The sequence below is a fragment of the Silene latifolia genome, chromosome 1, assembly GCF_048544455.1.
Source record: "Silene latifolia isolate original U9 population chromosome 1, ASM4854445v1, whole genome shotgun sequence".
In the NCBI taxonomy this organism is placed as follows: domain Eukaryota; kingdom Viridiplantae; phylum Streptophyta; class Magnoliopsida; order Caryophyllales; family Caryophyllaceae; genus Silene; species Silene latifolia.
In genome coordinates, this window is record NC_133526.1 from 61,605,259 (window position 1) to 61,628,531 (window position 23,273).

The window sequence follows — 23,273 nt, forward strand, 5'->3', positions numbered from 1 at the left end:
TTCATGACTAAAGGAAAAACGTCACATGTTGTATTTTATCATATATTTCAGATCTAAAAGTGAAAAGTTAATGAATATAATTTTTCTCATTTTTTATGGTCATAATTGTTAAATCCGATAAACCTCAACATTGTTTTTTCTCGATAAATCTTCGAAATTTTTAACCTAAGTTTTGAACATTATGAGAGTCATGGTATTTTTTCAGAATGTTCATGAGTTTAAATTTCAAATTTTGAAATTATTTGAAATTCTTATAATTTACTTTGAAGTTTATAGCATAATTTTGTATTTTGGGTCCATTTATGAACAATATTAAGGAATCAAGTTTAGTTATTGTCAAAATGTTAGTGAAGACTAATTTTGAGTCCTAATATGGTTAGGGTAATTAACTTGTACATAAATATGAATTTATGTAATTATTGTGATTTTAATAAGTTAAATCACGCAAATCCGTAAAAACCGATTAATATACGATATTGGCTCTTAAAAGGCGATTTAGCATAACATTGGGCATGTTCATACATATTATAATGCTGCATTTTATTTATGATTGTCATATTTTAATTTTATGTAATTTTTGAATTATGTAATTTTACGTAGTATGGCCTTAGTTTTAATTGATATTACCCGAAATGAATGGGAATATCGATTCGGTTGTAATTTATTGTGATCTCGTATCACCGTTTTGTAATTTAATAGATTTATTTTTATTTTTAATTACAAATGTATAATAGGAAATTATATAATTTATTATGTAATTTATTTATTCCGGAGTTCCTTGAAGACGGTGCCACTCGAGAAGGCGATCCATTAAAGAAGTGTAGCCTTGAAATGCGTGCCAAGACCGAAGTTCAAGGGACCAAAGGAGTTGGTTTCCGAATTTGTAATAGTTTATTAGATTTACTATTCTAGGAAGGCCATACTAGGATTTAATTTATGCTTTGCATTTTATTTTTATGTTGCATGCATCGCTAAATCGCCATAACTAAAACATGCATTATCATTTTATCGAGTTTATCGACCGTGTCAATTACAATTATCGTAGTTCACCGCTTTAGTTCACTTAAAAGTGATAAATAATAAATTGACATGACCTCTCGCTAAAATAAATAATTGAGACTTAGCCTTACGAAAAAGTAGAAACCATGAAAACCTATTTCGTGAGGGAGTGCACTCGGCCACACCGGGGTACAAACCTTGTTACGTAGGGGAAGTGGGTGATAAATGTCTATCCACCGAATTCATGTTGATGAGGGATTTATCGGCCACACCGTGCCCAAGTTAATGTGGGTTTGGATCATGGACACATTTATTCGAAATTTGGATTGAGCTCAACGGAAGTATTCGTAACCGTAGTTGCATGTGTTCCGGGCTAAAGATAAATGTTAATGTAATTTTATCGACCAAGAGTTCTAAAAGTAGAATCGATTAAAGAGTTAATCCACCGAGTTATATTGATAAGGAATTTATCGGCCACACCGTGCCCAAGTTAATATGAATTTGTATCTTGGAATCATTTATAATAGTTGGGTAGAGGTCACTATATAAATGCTTTACTTGTTAAATTATTTACAAGTATTTTTATAACGACAAATGTTCTGTTTTTTATTATTCCGTTGTCATATTGTTCTATTTCTTTACCTCAAATTATACGATATCATTTCGATTTTTAGTTCAAATCTCCATCAAAACATCGTAACTAAAGACAAATATGAATTTGCTTCTAAAACCTCATATGAACCATTGCTAAGGATCTCTTGTAAAGAGTATAGATAAAAGTTATTCGTGATCAAAAGGGTTTTTGATTCTTGACTAACATATCTACTTACAATGAATTGTTTCTCATATGCTTAATTGAATTAAGTATTTTGAAACGTTAAATCATTTTGGTAACTAGATTTGTTTGAAATCAAAATTGACCAAAATACCGCAACCACTTCAATGAAAGTTTTAAGACTAAACAAATGAAATGAAGAGTAGTCTTCATGAATTTCAATTTTGCTTCTCTTAGCAAAGACTTATTGAAATGAGTAGGAGCATTCTCTTAAACCGTTAACAAAAGGATAAGATTTTAAAGAAGTAAAATTAGAATGGAATTGATACAAGGTAATGTTAAAAGTAAAGTTATTGAGAATAACGATACTAAACCTATCAATCCCGACCGATAAAGTTTCCATTGTCTTAATTGTTGGACGCTAAAAAGGAAACTACCCCAAACTATTGAAGAATCAACAAGTTAGTTATGGGACATCTAATGGAACCTACTTCTTTAAATGTTTATTTGATTGACATAAATTTTGCTAATACTACTTCGTCAATATTAGAAACCGATGGTGGTTTTCATCATTGTATTTGATACATAGGATGATTAGAATATGACGACTAGTAACAATGATGTTGAGAGATAGAGTCATTGTGTACTGAATCTAGTTTTTGGGTTTATAGTTGTACTTAATTGTGACTATTAAGTGCATAAACTCTAAATAAGAATATAAACTTGTTAAGATACAAAAGAGGTTTCACTTTTGTGACCCTATACACCATGATTTGATGTATGGCTAGCCCATTATCAAAGGTGATTATATTCTAAACCAAACTAGAATGATATATCATGTAGATGATGCAAGACTCAAATTGGTAACCCAAGATTAAACCCTAAATTCTGGAATGATGAACGCAAAGAGTTATCGAGTACTCTTGAAACCATTAGATCTTATGGTATATGCGTATCTTATATTCAAAGCAAGATGTCTCGTGCCTTTTGGTTGAAAAGGAGATCGAGGTTGTAAATCATTGATCCAAAATAGGTTGATCATTTTCTATTACCAACGATTTAAGTTGACGCTAATGTGTTCACTTAATAAGGTAAATAGAGAAATCTTTGAAGAAGTTCAAAGAGTTCAAGGAATCACGATTTAGTCGTGATGGGATTATCAAAGTGAAGAATTTGATATAAGCCAAATGAAATATGATATAGTATCACAAGTTAATCTCTCTTAACACACATTATGGGATAATGTGTGGTTGGATAAGAAATCAAACGCTATTCGATATGGTTTGGACTTCAATCAAGTTACTTTGAGTTACTTGATCCTTTTGGGGATTTTATCATTTTGTCTAAATTAGTTTTTCCACTAAATCTAAAACGAATCATATGATATATGAAATGGTAGGGTACCATGTTTGTAAGTTTACACAAGAAACAAATGCTCATTTTTTCTTTACAATAATCACGAGTACAACGAGTTTGTGGCTCGTGAAGCTGACTTTCTAGAATACAAGTTTATTTCTAGAAGACAGAGTGGGAGAAAATTATTCAAGAGCCACAAAGAATGTTATGTCGCAAGAAACTGGTCTTTCTTGGCTACATGAGACGTTTAGTGTAAGACGTTGTTTCTTCAAAACCTAGGAGGTTAAAGTCATCAGTTGTTGAAGATGATGAATTAGTGTTACTTTTAGAAAGTAAAGAGCTTGCAACTTACAAAGAAATTGTTTGATTCAAGTTACTTCTTGAAAGTAATGAACATATGACTTACATGAGAGTGTTTAAGTCACAACTCAATACAAGGCTTAGAGCCATAAAAATCCGAAATAAATTCCAAGTGAATTGTTAGATATCAAAGCTTGATTGGTGGCAAAGGGTTTTTGCACTAGTTGAAATGCTTAAGTATATTTGGATCTTCTTAGGGATTGTGTTTCATTATGATGATATACATATAGCAAGTGAATCTAAAACCCACTTCTTCAATTAGAAGGAATGTATTCAATACATGTCTTGAGTTTTGTAGATTCTTGCAATCCTAAGATAATGTGAAACTTAAGAGAGGGTCTTAAGTAGGACATCAATGAGTTGGAATCAATGTTTTGATCATGTTATAAAACTTTTCTCGATGAATCGAGAAATTGTGTTTATACATGGAGTTTAGTGGGAGTTACGGAAATTTTAATTAGTCTTATATGTGGATGACATATTGATCATTGGGAATGATTTAAGACTTTTGGAGTATTATAATACATCTTTAATATCCGGATTTATGGAGATAAATCTACATGATATTAGCGTCAAATAAGAAGTCTTATGTTGATAAGATTCATGACTAGTTCAATCGAGTTGAGCATATTTGATTGATTCCATTTGCTTCCGCTGCCGAATAAATTAAATAAGTAATGATGTATAACACTTCATATGCTTTGAGTATGATGAATTGTTTTAAAATGGAATTCAAGTAATAGTTACCAAGTAGCCATATAGATTATTCTTAAGTGCTTGAGGAAGCATTAAGGATGGAAAATTAAGTGTTTTTGATGCAATTTTGTGTAAGGGTGTTACACAAATGACAATTGACAATTGAGATTGCGCATGGTTTTCGACAAACCATAATCAAAACACATTAGGATGGTTAAGATACCATTGTGGCTATGTTATTTAAGAAATAGATTTTCTAGAATCGTTCTAGGCAATAAAGAACAATGAGAAATATTTACAACGAAAATTGAGTACACTTGCAATCATGGGATGTGCAAGAGGGATGAGTCCCGCACACTGTAAAAACAGCGGGAGCTATTTTAAGGCAAGAAAGCCTATGTCTAGATTGGATCTAGACACGTACTCAGAAAGTTTTGTAATGCAAATGTATACATTACAAAGGAAAACGAGTATGTAGTAAGGTTGAGTAAGGTACAAGAAGTTGATAAAACCTACTAACCAAAGCCTTCTCATGGGCTTAACATGATGAGTCATGTCAAATGTCATTTCAATTGCATTGAGATGAACAACTACATATAAGATGAAAATGGATTATAAAAAAAAAAAAAATGAAGTAGTAATCAGGTATTGACTATTCATATGTGATAATCACATTTGTCGTTCGAGTTTTTAAATCTGAAAACTCCTTTTATACTTTGTTACATCCAAATAGGTTGTAGAGACAATATTGAACCCCGTTAAAGTGAACTCGGATTAACATGGTATTTGCCCATAGTCACTTGTATGAGGTGACGTGTCGAAGAGACTAGAGTGTGATGCGATTGATGGCAAGTTCAATTGCCATAGAGTTATGTGAGATGACTAGTCGATCACATAGGCAGACTGTTAGGAACACTTTGTCGGGCCTTATGACCGCTTATAGAGTTCTGGCAAATTTATATAGCCTGGTCGTGGCGAGAGCTACTATAGTATTCTAATGAGTCGATTCTTTTGACTAAAGACTGTTCGCCTAAGGTGGCACAGTTTCAGATTAACTTTGATTTGTGTTACTACGACCTTCGTAAATGGGGTCAAATGGGCATATTTTGGGTTATGATGGCTGTGGCTAATCGAAGGGAATAAGTGCGATAGGAATTGTCCACCCCTTGTCAGGGTTAAAACAATATCTCAGGGAATATGTGAGTGACCCTTGTTGGAATAAGTGTCCTCCAACAATAATGCGATCACAACTGTCGATCATGATGATCACATGTTTAAATCTCATTTTAAGAATACATGTGGGACGTAATATTTTACAGTCAACTGGTCCACATATATTGGTAATGATTGACTGACTAGAGTTTGACATTACTGTCGTGCGACGGTGGTGATCAGTTGATCCCCTTTGGTCATACCTATAGGGAAATACTCTTAATTGATTATTTAATTAATCGTATGCCGACACGAGTTAATTAAATTGCTTAAAATTGATGGGTGATATTGTGAGTGAAATTAACGTGTCTTATTGTAATTCGATTATATTAGATACGGTCTAAGTAATTGAATTGTTTTGTTACTTAGATAAAATTATTGTTTACGAAACAATTGAAATTGAATGAATAATTTATTGTAAGTACAAGACGTTGTGATTTATAATTCAATAAACCATTTTGGTACAAGTAATTACGAATTACTAGTCGATTTTGTATATGACATATTTTTATTAGTATGTTGATTTTTAATGTGTTAAAAATGCATAAATGTGAGACATAAACAAGTAACATGTTACATGTGACATTGTGACAAAATTGACAAAACGACAAAGATAAAATGGAACCCATTTTATCTTATATATATACCGAAATTATGGAGGGAGTATGAGAATTAATATTGTGTTTTTATTTTAAATAGGAACATGATTATTACCTCTTGGGACTAGCCTTGTATGCCTATCTTCTTGGGTAGAAAAATAAGCCCATGCATAGGGCACTCTTCCCCCTCCAACCGGTTTTGCATGAGGAAAAGGCAAAGTTTTTCCTCTCTATTATTCATTCATTTTTCACATAGAATTTCTAGTGCAAGAAATTACCATTATTCTCTCTACATCTTATGAAAATTCTAGAGAAATAAAGCTCACAAATACTCCCTCTTGAACCGATTTTTCAAGAGCAAAACTATAATTTTTGTGTCAATTTTATAGTAAGACTTATATTATTTCTAGTACAAAATAATATTAGTTATTAAGAGATTTCTTTGGGTATATGCTTTTGGGAGAGATTCTAAACTTGAATCTTGTTCATCCATTATTGGAAAGCTCAAGAACTAACAAGAAGGAGATCTTATTGGTGCCCATAAAACCGAAATCATATAGTAAGATTGATGATTTCTTCTCTACTTCTATTTTTTTTTTTTGCATGCATAAGATTTGTAATTATTTTATGACTAAATAATTTCTCACATATATGAATATGTAAATTAATGAGATTAATGATTTCTAACAACCCTACTCATGTGTTAGCAGCTGAGACAGTTGAGATGGCTAAGAATTTATCTTATGTGGAGTTGGCTATGGAGATTTTGGATAGAAAACGAAGGAAGACTAGAAATAGCGAGATTGAGTTGGTAAAAGTTCTTTGGTCTAATCATAATGTAGAAGAAGCTACTTGGGAAGCCGATGCTGAGATAAAAGTAAAGCATCCCCATTTATTTGCTTAAGGTATGTTGGACGAGGACGTAACCTTTTCTTTTATGGGGGTAGAATATAATACCTCGTTTACTTTTTGTCCTAAATGATAATAATTTAACTAAAGTATAAGTCGTTTATCACTTAATTGTTTAGTTGGGTAGTGAGGTGCGCTGAACTTCGGGACGAAGTTCTTTTTTAGGAGGGAAGACTCTAATACTCCCACTACGCCAAATCTGACCATTAATAATGAGCGTATCACAACGGTTTAATGCATTTAATAACGACACTTAGATTACCGTTTTCAAAATATTGGCGGAAACCTAGACCGCGCTAATAAGAATAACGGTATCCGTAGAAAACTGTTCTTATTATAATGTGACAGCGGTTGTTTAATAAACCGTTATAAAAAACGTTTACGGTTTCCAAAAACTCGTTATAGAATCACCCTTATCAACGGTTGTTAGACAACAGTTACCAGTTTAAGAAAACGGCGTTTCGAAAACCGTTACTAAATTAACACCAGCATCGGTTTTTGGTACCCGTTGTTATGTTATAGCTACGGGTTTCTTGTAAGCGTTATCATTTTCTTTTATGAAAGAACGGTTCCTCTGTACCCGTTGTTATTTATCATTTACAGGTTAAAATAAACCGTTATATACTTTTTTCAATGTTTAATATTCAACCGATGCATGTATGATAAATAATGAACCGTTGCATGCATTGTTTTGTTTAACCATTATTACTATCCGTTCATTATTATATTCACACATGCATACATATTTTCCTATAAATATCACTTATAATGTGATTAATTAACCATATTCACCAATTCAAAGTTAAATTAATCATAGCCTATAATTTAATTAAAAATATTACACTTCGATCACCATGCCGTCGTCGTCTTCTACACCCGCCGAGTCACAATCAAATACCCGCTATGTCCATCCTATTGCTTGTATTATACACAACCTTCCAATAAAATATGATGACAATGGTAAGGCTTTTTTCGAGAAGTTTTACTTGGATGAGAGATATGCTTCGTCAAGGTGGTTATACGAACGTTAAAAAGGTCTACCCAGCTTGGTTTAAAGTTCATGGTTTTCTTGGTTACGCAATGATCGAGTTTGAAGGTTTTGAGAAGAAGCTGGAATCTTTTTGTCAAGTTAGAAAACTCCAGGCAAGATACGAGGATCATGATGGTGGGAAAAAAAATTATTATACGGATGATGTGTTACAAGCGCAATATTTATGGATTGCAACCGATTGTGACATTAATTTATTAAGAACATATCGGCACTATACCGACATTGTGCCTCGTTCATGGGAGGCGGAACAAGTGCCTCCTAATAATCCACATATTGAATTCCCAATATTTATCTCAATCGCAGGGGAACTACAAGATGATTATGTTGATTAATTATTATTATTATTCTAATTAATGTTGTTAAAACCGCGCATCTTTTAATTTCTTGTTATGTATGTGTTTTTCTTGAATATATGCGTGGTAGTGTATTTTATTTTCTAATTATTTATTGCAAGTTACGTAGGTTTAAAATATTTGTTAATAAGTCAACTTTTACATTAAATTAATTAGGTAATTAATGTTTAGGAATTAATTACCAACGGTTTTGAAAAAATTATAAATGTGACTATAAATGTTAAAGCATCCTTTACTAACATTCATTAATCAAATCACAATATTTCATCCCCATTACACAAATTTGAAACAACATGGCAATGAACCCTAATTTTATCAACAACAAAGAATGGCTTACACAAACGATTGAAGATGATGGGAAGGTTCTCGCCGGGCTTCCCGCCGATCAACACCCATTAATCAAAGCATCCCTTGAACATCAACGCAATTATTGGATTAAGAGGCGTGAAGCAGTCCAGCTTGTCAACCAAGCCTTATCATCATCATCTTCATACCCTCGTCGGCCTATTACTCGCAACTTGGCTGCAGGCAGAGATATGTTGAGTTGTACTCTTCCAACCTTATCTCCACATGCAAGTCGTGTCCTTGCATATATTCAATCTGTTATTGCAAAATATGAAGCCAATGACCCGGAAGTTAGCGGTAAACCAGAGTGGTGTAATTGGTGGCAGGTTGAGAAGCGCTTTTTACTCTTAACCGGGGCTGTTCCGGCTTACTATACATCTTTTGATTTCTGAGAAATGCTGTAATGTATTTGGTTTAAAATTAAATGAAATGATCATTTTGAAAGTGTTGAGTTATGCTTGTTTGATTTGCTTCCATTTTTTAAACTCCATAGATCAGTTAGTAATCAAGATCAAGATTGCTGCTACATAATACTCATCAACAACGGTTCACATATAACCGCTGTCAATTGGTTCATCAACAACGGTTCACGTACACCCGTTGTAAATTTGTTCATTAAAACGGTTCACCTACAATCGTTGTCAATCGTGATGTTCTAACTTCAACGTGGACCGTTTATTAATTGTTTGACCATACGACTCAATATATTAAAAAAATAAATACATGTACGACTCAATATATTAAAAAAAATTAATTGTTTGGCCATACGGGATTTTTTAAACCGTGGCTAATATTTCACATTATTCTTGATTTGACCAATACAAGGACTGTTCAGTTATTTTTTATTGAATCAATGTTGCATTATTGGTGGGTTTGAATCAACATTGCATTATTGGTGGGTGATTCTATAATTTTAATTTTGTTCCAAAATTATGGTCGTTAACCAAGGTACAAATATTATGAGTCCATGGGTGCAGAGGGATCGTAAGTTATCAGAAGAAGCAAAAAATAAAAGATTAAGGGAATTGCGTCGTCAACCGAGCTATATTCAAAGTAAGAAGAAAATGGATGCGTTACGAAAAAGGTTAAAGGAACAATGTCCTTTCCATTTCATTAAGCCCACCCCCCCCCCCCCCAAAACATATAATTCTTGAAGGTACAGATGAGAATTCATCGGCTATCGAAGTTGGTTCTTCTGTGGATTTGATGGTTGGGTATATATTACCCAGATGCGATTGGTATGTATCTACTGTGAGTGAAACAACAAAAGCTTGGCGTCAATGGTGGTTTAGGTCATCGAAAGTGATGTCGGATTTGGAGGAAAAGACCCAAGTTGAAATAGACTTCTACACCATCATTAATAGGAAGAGATATTGTCCATGATGTAGTATATTTTGGGTCATTTGGTTAATGTATGTTTATTAATTGCTCATTGGGTTGTATTTAGGAAACTAATTAAGGAAAGAAGTTTTTAATATATGCATTAATTACATTGGGTTGTGTATAATTTAGTCTTGAATTTCCATTTTCCCCCACTTGCTATCCCAGATGCCTTATTGTGAGAGGAGCAATATCTGTCACAAGCTTGTAGCGGATCACAAATTCTCATTTGTGACGGACATATCCGTCACAAGCTTGTGACGGGTCAAATATTATTCACTTGAGTAGGTGAAGACAAACACTTTGTGATTCCCTAGACTTGTCTTATCTACACAAGTGGGAGATACTTGACCCGTAATAAGCTTTTGACGGATAATGTCCGTCATAATCAAGACGCTTTATACTAACTTAATACGGAGTACCAAATATGGAAGATGCTTTTTTTTTGCGGGAAAAACTTGACACAATGAAAGATAAATGACAACGGTTATACACCAACCGATTTATTATAATGAAAATAATTACGGGTTTTTAGTCAGCCGTTGTCATATTGCAAAATAAAGAAGACGGTTTTGCTTAACCCGTGTTTATTAGTTTCAATTAAGTAATTCTTCAACCAACACACATGCAAACCTTCTCCTCGCTCACTTAAAACCCTCGAACACTGAGTTTCCCTAGAACCACTAGTATTCTCCGTCGCCGTCGCCATCCCCATTGCCTCTGCCGTCCCCTCCCTCATCGCCATACTGGGCCCCACTTCTCCTCTTTGAAGAAGTAATAATAAACCCTACTCCTTCGTCTCATTAACTTAATGTCTTTATTTTCTTTTTTAATTGTGATATTATCCTCTAATTATATTAGGTTTATTGTGTGTTAAACAACACCTATTATTTTAAGTATATTGTGTGTTAAACAACACCTATATTTTTAGGTAAACTGTGTGATTATTTATTTGAGACGGTGCTCCAGCTATGTCGACTTAATGCTTAAAGTTAGTAGTTTATTAATTTCTGGTTTAGATATGGGTGGAAAGCGGAAAAGAAAAGATGGGAAAAAGTGATACTAAGAAGATTCAGGTGATGAGAATAATTTGGAATCGGATACTCGGCGAAGGAGCTATAGGGTTTCCCTAGAAAAAATAGAGAGATACCTAATAAACTTCAATGGGATAAATTAACGGGGCTGCCAGATGGTATCTTTGCTGCAAAATTCGCGAGTTGGATTGGTTGTTGTGTAAGAGAGTATGTGTCTCTCGGTTTGTCACGTATCGATCAGTTGAGTAAAGACCTGAAGGAAAAGCTATGGGGAAGAATAAAGGTATGTATATACAATAATAAATGCAGTAAGATGAAATTATCTTCGTATTCGATATGTGCTATTAGCCGAAACTAATCAAATATGCTCACTATATATGCAGGCATCTTACACTGTCCCCCAAGAAAATAATGGTTACCTAAAAGAAAAGATAGGGGAATCCTTCAGAGCATGAAAGTTAAAGGTTGCTCGGATAAATTCACGGGGTATAAGATATCTGAAGAAAAGTTGGTTATGGTTTGGCAAGTCATAAAGGAAGCAGGGGAGGAGAAGGAAAAAACGGACATGCGAACTGAGGATGGCATGGCAAAGGAGAATGAGGTGGGAGTTGAAGACATGTCAAAGGATCACGATCGGGTAGTTTAAGAGGAAGCCATGAAGGCCGTGAGGGAGGAGGTGGAGGTAGTTGATGATGACACGTTCTTATCATCTCCAAATCCGGCTTTTGACGAGGTATTAGCTACTACGACTAGTTTATAATTGCTGTATATATACTAATTAATTAAATTTATTAATTAAAGTGGTGCATATGTATATACTAATTAATTAAAAATGTGAAGGGCGTTTGCAAGAAGCCTTGTATTCTTTACTACAATGCCCCTGCAGTAGCATCCAGCAAAATTGTTGTTGTTAGGGGAGCAACGTTCTATTACGACCAGATTCAAGAAGTTGAGGTTGAAGGCATTGCCCTCCGTTAGAAATGGAGGGAAGTGGAAGTGACCGACTTATATCTGGAGGAGTATGGTACTTTAATAGTACCACTTAGTGATAATTGGCGTTTGCAAGACGTCGTGATATCTATTGTGCAATGGCCTGAAGCATTCATTAGTGTTGACATCTCCGGGGTAGTTATGCTAAAGCGAACGCATTTTATATAATGAACGCCTTTAAATTTATTAGGGTAACCTTATCTAACATACAGTAAGTATTTCAATTTTTACATTTGCAGGAGTTACACGAAGCCATTATGGCAGAAATTAGGACTACTACGTCAACACCCAAAGTCACTGATTTGACTGCCTCTCCACCCAAAATTCAAGAGGTAGTAATAATTTAAAAAATAGATTGTGAGTTTTTCCTTTTTTTTTTTGGTTATTTAAATTATATATGACGTCTCGTGTAATTTATATATTTTTTTTTCTAAATTGTAGACCGAGGTTAAATCAGACGACGTACAATATAAGCCATCTACTTTTGCTGCACACAATGTTGTTGTTCCTCTAAAAGCTAGATTTCAGACTGATGATTATAAGCAAAAATTGAATACTCCAACGTTCATAGCTTTGCACCAGCTGGCTGAAAGGAAGGCAGCTACCGAGTTTGTACTCATTATTGAGATCGGAGAGGATGTTCTGGGCGAAGGTACAGTGGTTCTTATGGATGGGGAATCACCGTGTCAGTTTCTCTAACTTGACGATTTAGATACTATGCACATTTTAATTTGGATGAAGTAAGTTCATTAATAAAACTTGGCATTTGGTTTTACAAATAGTGATGTTTATTTAAATCATCAATTAAAATAACATTCTTCGTTTCATTTGACGTAATAGGTACATGTGTACACACATCGCTGAAGGGAACTATGTTTCTCATGACTACGGATTCGTGTCACCAGAATTGTTCTCTCAAAAGGTGCTTGGATTCACATACAGAGACCACATCGATAAAATTGCTTAGCGGTTGAGGACGCCCAAAAGCCTATGGCTTGCCCCATACAATGAGAATCGGTGTGTATAGTACTTTATTATAATGAATCACGATTCTATTCATTTATTAACACGCTTACGTGCATGTATACGAACTAACAGTTCAATTTTCAATATTTCATAGCAAGAATTGGCTGCTAACGACAATCAATGTGACAAAAAGCATAGTGTACTGGATTGACTCTTGCGGACATAGTCCCACTGAGAAATATGTAAAGATGATAACTGAGTAAGTTTACAACCTTACATTATAATGTCAATTGTTATTATATGACCTTTGAAGACTAGGCTCCTTTTAATGTTTCATCAATATTACTGAGCCAAATGCTAATTATAATTTCTTGTATATATTTATGAATTAGTGTGTTTCAAGCAATTGGAGCATCAAGTCCAACTTTTGTCACGATAAAAGTAAGTGTATTCTTAATAATTACTTCTATCATTTAATTTATGTTTATGCGAGAGGTTGATCTAATTTAGCTTATTTGTATGTGATTTATATAATAGTCTTCTCTACAACAACCGATGAAAAAGACTCGCGCTTTTTTTCTCGTTGTCGGTCCATGTGGGAGATTATCACCCGAAAGTATATCAACATAGAGTCACCGGTTAGTGTGTTTTAATAACTATTTCAAACGTAACTAGGGTTCAATTCTGTGTAATATTCCACTTATTCTGTATATTTTGATTTAAGTATATTTTGATTTGTAGTTCCCACCTTCAATCAACAACAAAGACCCAACCTATTCGAAGGAAGACATTGCCGACATGAGAAAAAAGTGGGCCACTTATTTTCTTTCATTAACGGATGGTCAATAGTCTGCTCATTATGTATGTTTGTATATAGAGCCATGTGTAATTAGTTTTGGTCACCCTGTTTATAATATTTTGATGCTTGGTTGAATAGATCAATTTGTGTAATATTTTGATGTTGCAGGATTGATTTTTTTTTTTGCAATCTTGTAAATGCTTTGAAATGCTATTTTGCGGTAGCATTTCAATGAACTCGCTCTTTGCAAAAAATTATCATTTCAAAGAATTCTTTGAATCTGCTAGAACAATTTTTTTAAAAAAAAAATCTCTCTCTCTCTCTCTCTCTCTCTCTCTCTCTTTATATATATATATATATATATATATATATATATATATATATATATATATATATATATATATATACACGTTGTATGATATCAAATGTTTAATAAATTTTTAAGACATTGATTGTGTATATAATAATTACGTTGTATGATATCAAATGTTTAATAAATTTTTTATATTTTATTTAATGAAAAAACGTTATTCTAACTAAAAACAAAAATCATTCTATTCCTAACTGAGATCTCTTTGAAACCAGTATACAAGAAAGCCGATGTAAAATAATATATATATATATATATATATATATATATATATATATATATATATATATATATATTAATTCTCTAACTTCCATATTGACATGGCATCATATAATTTCATCAAATATGACATGGCATTTTATGGGTAATTAAGAGCATCTCAAACCAGATATAATGCTAAAATTATTTCCTAATTTAAGACATTGATTGTGTATATAATAATTACGTTGTATGATATCAAATGTTTAATAAATTTTTTAGATTTTATTTAAGGAAAAATTGGTATTCTAACTAAAAACAAAAATCATTGTATTCCTAACTGAAATTTCTTTAAAACCAGTATACAAGAAAGCCGATGTAAAATAAAATACCTTTTTTTTTTTCTGTGAATAAATACATGTAATAAAATATTTTTTTTAAAGTAACTTTTGTTATTTGGGAAAGACCAACCCTAATTAATATTGTCATGGAAATGCCTTTTATTTTATTGAAATGATGATTTACCAGGCAAATCACGGGTATTATGATCATTTTAAATTAATTTTAGGTGCGTCAAATAAAAACTTTTCACTAATCTTCTTATATTAGGTTGAGCTCACATGTCGTACGGATGTTGGCAGACCTGTCAAACAGGTTTGACGAGTGGGGCCATAAGCCAGGTCATACTGGACGGGTCAGAATACAGGTCGGGTCATATGGATTACGGGTTGGGTTACCGGTCGGATTGTGGTCAAAATACGGGAAAAAAATAGTGTCCAACACTTTTTTACAATATTTTTAAATCGATAAAATATTTTTTCTAAAAAAAATTAAAATATATTTACTATTAATATGTTAATCATAATAAATAGTTATAAAAGTATTAATTATATTGACAATTATAGAAATTAAGTTATTTTAATTATTACTTTATTATTAAATGTTACAAAAATTTATAATATTAATTTATTAATTATTTATGTAATTAAAAGTACAAAAACTAATGTTTTATTATTATTATTATTTCAAAGATAATATATAAATATTATTTTTATAATAAAATTCTTGAATCATCTTTAATCAAACAGATCGATCCGTTCGGGTTGGGTTTCAACCTTAAATTAACGAGTCATTTCAAGTTAGGGTTAAACGGGTCCTTGACTCCCAGATTGAGAAAAGTACAAAAACTAATGTTTTATTATTATTATTTCAAATATAATATATAAATATTAATATTTTAATAAAATTCATGCATTATCTTTAATCTAACAGGTCGACTTATTCGGGTTGGGTTTCGACCCTAGATTAACGGGTCATTTCGGGTTTGGATTAAACAGGTCATTTCGGGTGGGGTTTCGACCCTAAATTAACGGGTCAATTCAAGTTTCGGTTAAACGGGTCTCGGGTTGAGATTTTATGGGTCATGACATTGGAAAAAGCAGATCAAACGGGTCAGGTTTTCAAGTCCGGTCAATATTTTGCACCTCTAGGTGTTGGTCCTAAATTAGTAAGTTGTTTTGTTATAACTTAGTCTTGGGTAACGGGTAAAGATTTGAGGGTTTATGACCGTGAAAAAACGGTTTAGTTTCAGACATATTTGCAATTCTGGTCAATTTGACAGATCTACATAATACTATGTAGACCAATAACGTTTAATTTATTAATGGGGGAAAATCAAACTTTAATTCTATTTTTTTTTAATTATTATACAAAGTACAACTTTAATTGCAAAACTGTTATTCGCGTTATTTAATATTTCCTCCCTTTTTTTATATTCTCATTTGCTTTATTATGGTATTCAAGACAGAACTTTGACCATATTTTCCTACTTCTATTTGTTTGTTTTTTTTGTCGAAAAAATATTTAGTAAAAGATATATTGATAATAAGTAAATATTTTATTTTCAACATATTTACGATTAAAGTTCAAAAACTTTAGCCTTCAAAAAGGAAATGAGAAGATAAAAAAATGGTGTAAATATCAACAAATTTTAAAACAGACCGTGAATTTCACGGGTTTAAAACTAGTATTTATAAATTCGATTACGGTTAAAAATAAAACCGTGGTCAATAAATATATTGACAACAGTCGCATTTAAATAGAAACCCGTTGACATATTCATCCATAATATAACGGTTTAATATAAATAATAAGCATAAACCGTTGTCATATTTACTATTTTACAACGGTTTTGTTTTAGTAAAACCGTTGTCAAAGGTTTCCGTCGAGCATTCCAACTAATACTATCACGGTTTCAATCTTATAGACAATGGTTTTTGAACCGTTCTTAATATTGTATTACGGTTATTTGAACTCGTTATTTACATTTCATAACGACACCGCCTTTTTAACAATCGTGGTCACAAAATAACAACAGTCGATGTAATAACGGTTCCGTGTTTTGTATTACAACGGTATGGCGGGTACAGCGTTAAGATATAGATTGTGAAGTCGTAAACCAAAATGTGTTTTTCATTTCATTTCTCCCAAAACCTAAAATATCTCTTTCTCTCTCTCTCTCTCTCTCTCTCTCTCTCTCTCTCTCTCTCTCTCTCTCTCTCTCTCTCTCTCGCCCCCCCCCCCAATCCCCTCATCTCACCTTATACTCTCACATGGCTTTGAACACTAACCCATGAAGGGAGATGGTTTATGCATGAAATCATCGAGCCGGGTTGCGGTCTTGTCGCCGGTATGCCAGGCATAGGTAAGTGATAATCATCATCTTTAGGTTTCGTTTGTGGTTATGGTTGTTAGTAATAAGGGTGCGTCTTTGTTGTTAGGTGTAGTAGGTGGTTGTCTTGCAATCGTAGGGATGTGCTTCTAGCTGCGGATCGCTAAAGGTAGGTTTTTCTACTCAGTACTGTTGATTAGTGGTTATGTGTATTGCGTGGTAATTCTGATTCTGTAGTAGTATGATTGTGTATGTGCGGGGTGCGTCCCCGACTGAGTGGAGTCATTTTCGAGAATGGCTTAACGCCTTTGTTCCGCCCCTTGTGGTTCCCGTCACAAGGGGGATGTGCACATTAATGGTCATTGGGTTGTCGCTCTATGGCTTTGAGCGGGGCTTAGGTGGTAAGGATGCAGTCCCCACTGGCGGTATGAATTACCGGTTGCGACTGGTAATCTGGCAGGACTACACCTTAGTGTTAGTCAGATGAATGGTGAATTACTGGAGTTGGGGGTTTGTGTTTATGCTATACTATGTATCGTTTGATGTTCTTCAGTTACTGACCTTGTGTGATTTTGTCTATGTTTCTTTCTTGTTATGTGTCTGCGGTGATCCATTATGGTGAGCAGTCAGTCTTAGCAGGTGTTGACATATGGAGCTCGTCTGGGTGCGCTGGAGGGACGTGTCTTCCACCGAGTCTTGGAATGAGTAGTTTCACTGTAGTTCTGTTGTGTCATTAGTTGTATTCTTCGTTTATGTCGAGTTTAAAGTATGTAACTAACTGTAATAGTTCTTTTATTGGCGTTCTAATATAATTTTCCTCAGGCAACCGAGATAGTAATGCCCGTATCTGCTAGGGAAGGTCTTGTTAAGGCTACTTGGTAGATGGGGGTGTTACAGACGCAATTTACTCACTTTTAGTTGTAGATAATGCAACCGTGGCTTGTTTCTTAGATCCCGATGTGATTATGCTAGAACCAAGGAACATTGGTGTTCCAGATGTACTTCTTCTATCTATAGAACATCCTCCAAAATCGGCATCTGAATATCCTTTAAGATCAAAACTATCAAACATAGGATAAAATAGATAAAGTGTACTTGTTCCGACTAGATATCGTAATATGCGTTTCACAACAACTAAATGTGCTTCTTTAGTATTTGCTTGAAAACGAGCACATACAAATACACTTTGCATAATATCAGGACAACTAGCTGTAAGATAAAGAAAAGAGCCTATCATAGCTCTATAGGGCGTCTTATTTACAGACTTACCATCTTCATCTTTTTCAAACTTCATATTTGCTACCATTGGTGTAGAAACAGCTGCAGCCTTTACCATCCTGAGCTTCTTAAGTAGCTCCTTAATATATTTTTTGTTGATGTACCATTATACCTTCTCGAGTTTGCTTAATTTATAGACCTAGGAAGAATCCTAATTCTCCAATCATACTCATTTATAATTCTAAATGCATTAACTCAGAGAAGTACTTACACAATTTTTCATTATTAGAACCAAATATAATATCACCAACATAAAATTGGATAATTAAAATATCCGACCCTTGATACTTCAAGAATAAAGGTTTATCGACAGATCCCCTTTTGAAATTATTTTTAAGTAAAAACTGTGATAAACGACCATACCACGAACGTGGTGCTTGCTTTAGACCATAAAGGTCCTTGTCGAGTTTAAACACATATTCAGGAAATTCTTTATCTTGAAAACCAGGTGGTTGTTCAACAAATACTTCTTCTTTCAAATAGCCATTAAGAAAAGCTGTCTTAACATCCATTTGAAAGAGTTTAAAACCTTTGTGTGAAGCAAAAGCAATTAATAAACGTATAGCTTCTAACATGGCTACTGTTGCGAAGGTTTCATCAAAATCAATACCTTCTTGTTGGTTATAGCCCTGCATCATTAGCCTTATTTCTCACAATAGCTCCTGAATCATCAAGTTTGTTACTAAAACCCATCTTGTTCAAATAACTTTACGATTTGGAGGTCTAGGTACCAAATGTAACACCCCGGCCCAAACTGGGCCGGGAACGGTTACTTATGATAGCTCACCAGGCTATGTACATGGCCCACAGATCAACACGAGTCCTTTATAGCACATTTTGTTCTCACTCATGTGCATCCCGGGAACCTTCCCAGGAGGTCACCCATCCAAAGACTACTCCCAGCCACGCACGCTTAACTGTGGAGTTCTTTTGCATGGATGACCATAAAAGAAAATGCACTTTGTTAATATGAGTAGTACTTACAATCCTTTAAGCACTAGTCATTTAATCATATCTATGAACCTCTTAAATTATTGTGGGGTGTTACAATCACCCCCACTTGAAGAACGCAACGTCCTCGTTGCGCCTCGCAGCATAACCGCTAACCCAGAATCCTCCCCCGCTAGGTGTGTGATCACAATGGAGCGTATTGATGCGTGTCTTTTATATGATGTTTTACATCCCAGTTTACACGCATTTCAGAGCTCATTCATATAGTCTATGCTACATTTCTCCCTATTTCCGTCTACTTCCGTATTTTGTACATTATTGCAGAAATGTGGAGAATTCAACGGGAAATCAAGCCAAATCCGTCCCCGAATAATCTGCATTGCAAATGACGTAAAGGAATTGCTTAAGGAACGAGCTTGGTGCGCAATCCAAGGCCCAAAAGACAAGTCCACGAGTTAAAAGAAGTCAAGTAGCAGCTCCATCAGTCGATCGACCGTCATCCTCAGTCGATCGACCAATGTTCGGTTCCGAAGCTACTTTTGTTTCTTTGAGGAGCGATCGATCGACCAGCGTTATCGATCGATCGACCGATTTCTATTCCGCATTTAGAATTAGAAGACCGAGAAAGCGCAAGCCCATGATGCTAGGTTTAGGAAATAAGATGTTACGTTATTTGCTATATAACGTAACATGAAACATTCAGTTTAGATATCAAGTTTTTATCTCAGTTTTAGATCCAAGTTTTATCACAATTTCATACAGTAACTTTCGGTTTTATTCATTCGAGTAGTTAGGGTTTGGAACATCGGTTTAGCATTGGATTTTCTGTTCTTGTTTCTTAATCTTTCCTCTGAATCTCGGTATTCCTTCTGCCCTAATTCCATTTTATTGTTTTACTTTCTTCATTAGTATAGATTTGCTAGTTAGTATCCCGAAAGCCAATTATCATATTATCGCTGTTTGTTATTTACTTTAAGCATGAATTCAGTAATTATTATTAGTTTAATTGTTGTTTTTACCCTTAGCATGAGTAGCTAATTCTATAGTGCTAGGATGTAGGCGATTTATGGCAAAGGCGGCATTAGATTAGACACGGATCGTTGTCTCGCGTGTTGGTCGATCGATCGACATTGTCGGTCGATCGACTGACCTTGTAGGGTTTCCTTCGTTTTAATTGAATTTAATCTTGTATTTAACGAATCGAATGCATGCGACCAGTTAGATACCTATTTTGTGACCGACCCATTAGATCGAAAGATAGGGGAAGTTATTAGACCATCAATTAAATCGACTAGACTGTGCTAAGATCGAAAGATAGGTATAGTTTAGACCGTTAGTCACTTTTCAGGACGAAAGTTAGTATTAGTGACATTAGGGACCTATAGCGAGATCGAAAGATGCTATTTGTTAAGAGTGGACCGAGAGGACCTCTTTATTTCCCGCCTTACCTGTGTTTGATTCAGACCGACTTAGTTTGCTGCCGCCGAAGCTATAATGACCCGACCATCCTAGTACCCTTCTTTTATCTGTTTAAATCGTTTATTTAGTTTATTACCTTTGTTCACTTTTAGCTGTAGACCAATTTAATTCAACCCCCACGATAGTTACCTCAGACTGAACATAAATCAACTAAAATTTACAACTGCCTCCTTGTGGTTCGACCCTGTTACCACTAGCCTAGGTTAGTCCTAATAGGAATTATAAATTTTATCTTTGGTACTCACAACGACGGGTATCAAATTTTGGCACGATTCTTCGGGAGGCAATAGTCCTAATTTTAGTTGTTTTTATTTTTAGTCTTTCTTAGTTTAAGGGACATCTGTTCCTTAAACTTTTCTTATATTCTTTTTGTAGTTTTTTCTTATGCGCAGTCACGGGGTGGAGAATTAGTACCGTTGAACCCCGAGCTTGAAAGATCCTGCGCGCGAGTTGAGGCGAACACAAAGAGTATTACCGACAGAGGAAGAGCTGAGTACTCTGTCAAGCTACTACGAGAACGAACTGTTTGAAGATAATCCACCATCTTCGCCCGTTTCCACTTCTTCAGCCGAGACAGTTACTTCTCCGGAAATTCCAGTCATGGCCGAGGAGGCAAGTATAGCTAGTTATTCTGAGCCGACAGCCGACAATTTATACAAGGAGTTCGAATTACCAGAGATGCCGAAATTCGAACCAAAGCCTCGCCTACATCACTATGGTTGAGAGAAATCGATTCGGGGAGCTGCAAATGAAGATGCGGCTAAGCACATGGAGACCTTCATTGACTCATGCTTTGTTCTATACCCCCACCACCGGCGTGACCAAGGATCAAATCAAGGAGACCATGTTCATCTTCTCCTTCGTGATGCTTTGCAAGGGAGTGGTATAGAGATCCGGACCGAGCCATCCAAGGGATCACCGATTGGAATACATTGGCACGGCATTCTACAAGAAGTACTTTTCCGCTTCAAGGACGATTGCGATTAGAGCTCAAATCACGGGCTTTAAACAAGGGCCAGATGAGAATTTCCACGAGGCATGGGTCCGATTCAAGAAGTTGGTGCGAACCATACCGCACCATGGGTTCGAAAAGTGGAGCTTGTGCAACCATTTCTACAATGGGTTGTACGACGATCGAGGGCCATTTTGGATCTTTGCAGCCAATGGAAGATTCGCTGAAAATTTGGGAGCAACCAAGGGGTGGAAGATCATTGACGATCTAGCTACCCACAAGGCCGAGTATGCGAATTCGAGAGGGAACCAGAGGAGAGCTGCCGAATCTTCCTCTGTTGCTGCACTTGAGGCTCTCAGTGCGAGATTTGACAAGTATGAGCTAGGAGGAGCTTCTAAAGGTGGGATGTACCAAGTTAATGCTGTGTCAGACGGTCCTTTCGTCTGTGAAAGGTGTGGAGGTGAGGGCCATGTCTCGAAAAACTACCCTAGTCCCTTCGAATCTTGTGCTGCCTTTCAACACTATAGGCAGACCAACACCTACTATGAGCCGAATACCCATCCGAACCTGAGTTGGAGGAGCCAAAATGTCCTTAACCCAACTCAAGCTCCACCGCAAAGAACAACCTTATATACCACCTCATCAAAAGCAACAAAGAATATCAAAAGCCCCCTTATGTGCCGCAAAGAAGAACAATCACAGATTCTGAATTTTCCGAGCTCAAGAATCTGTTCTTTGAAGGAGTCCCAAGCAAGAGAGGCCGGGATGAAGTTACTAGAGAGCCAAATTGCTCAACTGGCTTGTAAAAGTAACACTCGAGCTCCCGGACACTTACCCACTCAACCTGAACAAAAGGAGACCCTAAATGCCATCACTTTGAGGAGCGCGTCCACCCTTGATGGTCCTGCCATGGTTGAGGATGCTGTTGGAAAAGATGAGCCGGAAACAAGTCAAGAGAAAGCTTCAACGAACAAAGCAAAGAAAAAGGCGTCTGCCAGGTATTTCAGTCGATCGACTGATATACCTAGTCGATCGATCAAAGCACGGGTTCTGAGAACTGAATCAGTGCATCTCGGTCGATCGACCGAGGGGAGTGGTCGATCGACCGAGATCGGCTGCGATCTTGAAGAATTTCGTCCTTTAATGCCAAATAATCTGAGACCACTTGTTTCGGGAACCACGATCCCGAAAATTTTGGGGGCGGAACCCGAGTCTTGATGGGTCGGTCCCGATTCAAGTTCGTTCCGATGACGGTTAATGGTTCTCATTTGAGACGATCTGAGGAGGGGTCTAGCTTCAACAACGAGAAGGTGACGGACTTCCAGCCTAAGTCCAAGGATGCCGGTGCGCGTGAATTGGAGGAGAGGGCTAAGGTACTCCTCACAGCCCCATATCCAGAGAGACTCGTGCCGACCAAGGAATAGGTATCTTTCAGTAAGTTTGAGAAAGTTATCCGTAGTCTGAATGTTCAGGTACCCTTCCTTGAGTTAGTTAACCAAGTGCCCGCTTATACTAAATTTATGAAACAATTGTTGTCCAAAAAGCGGTCA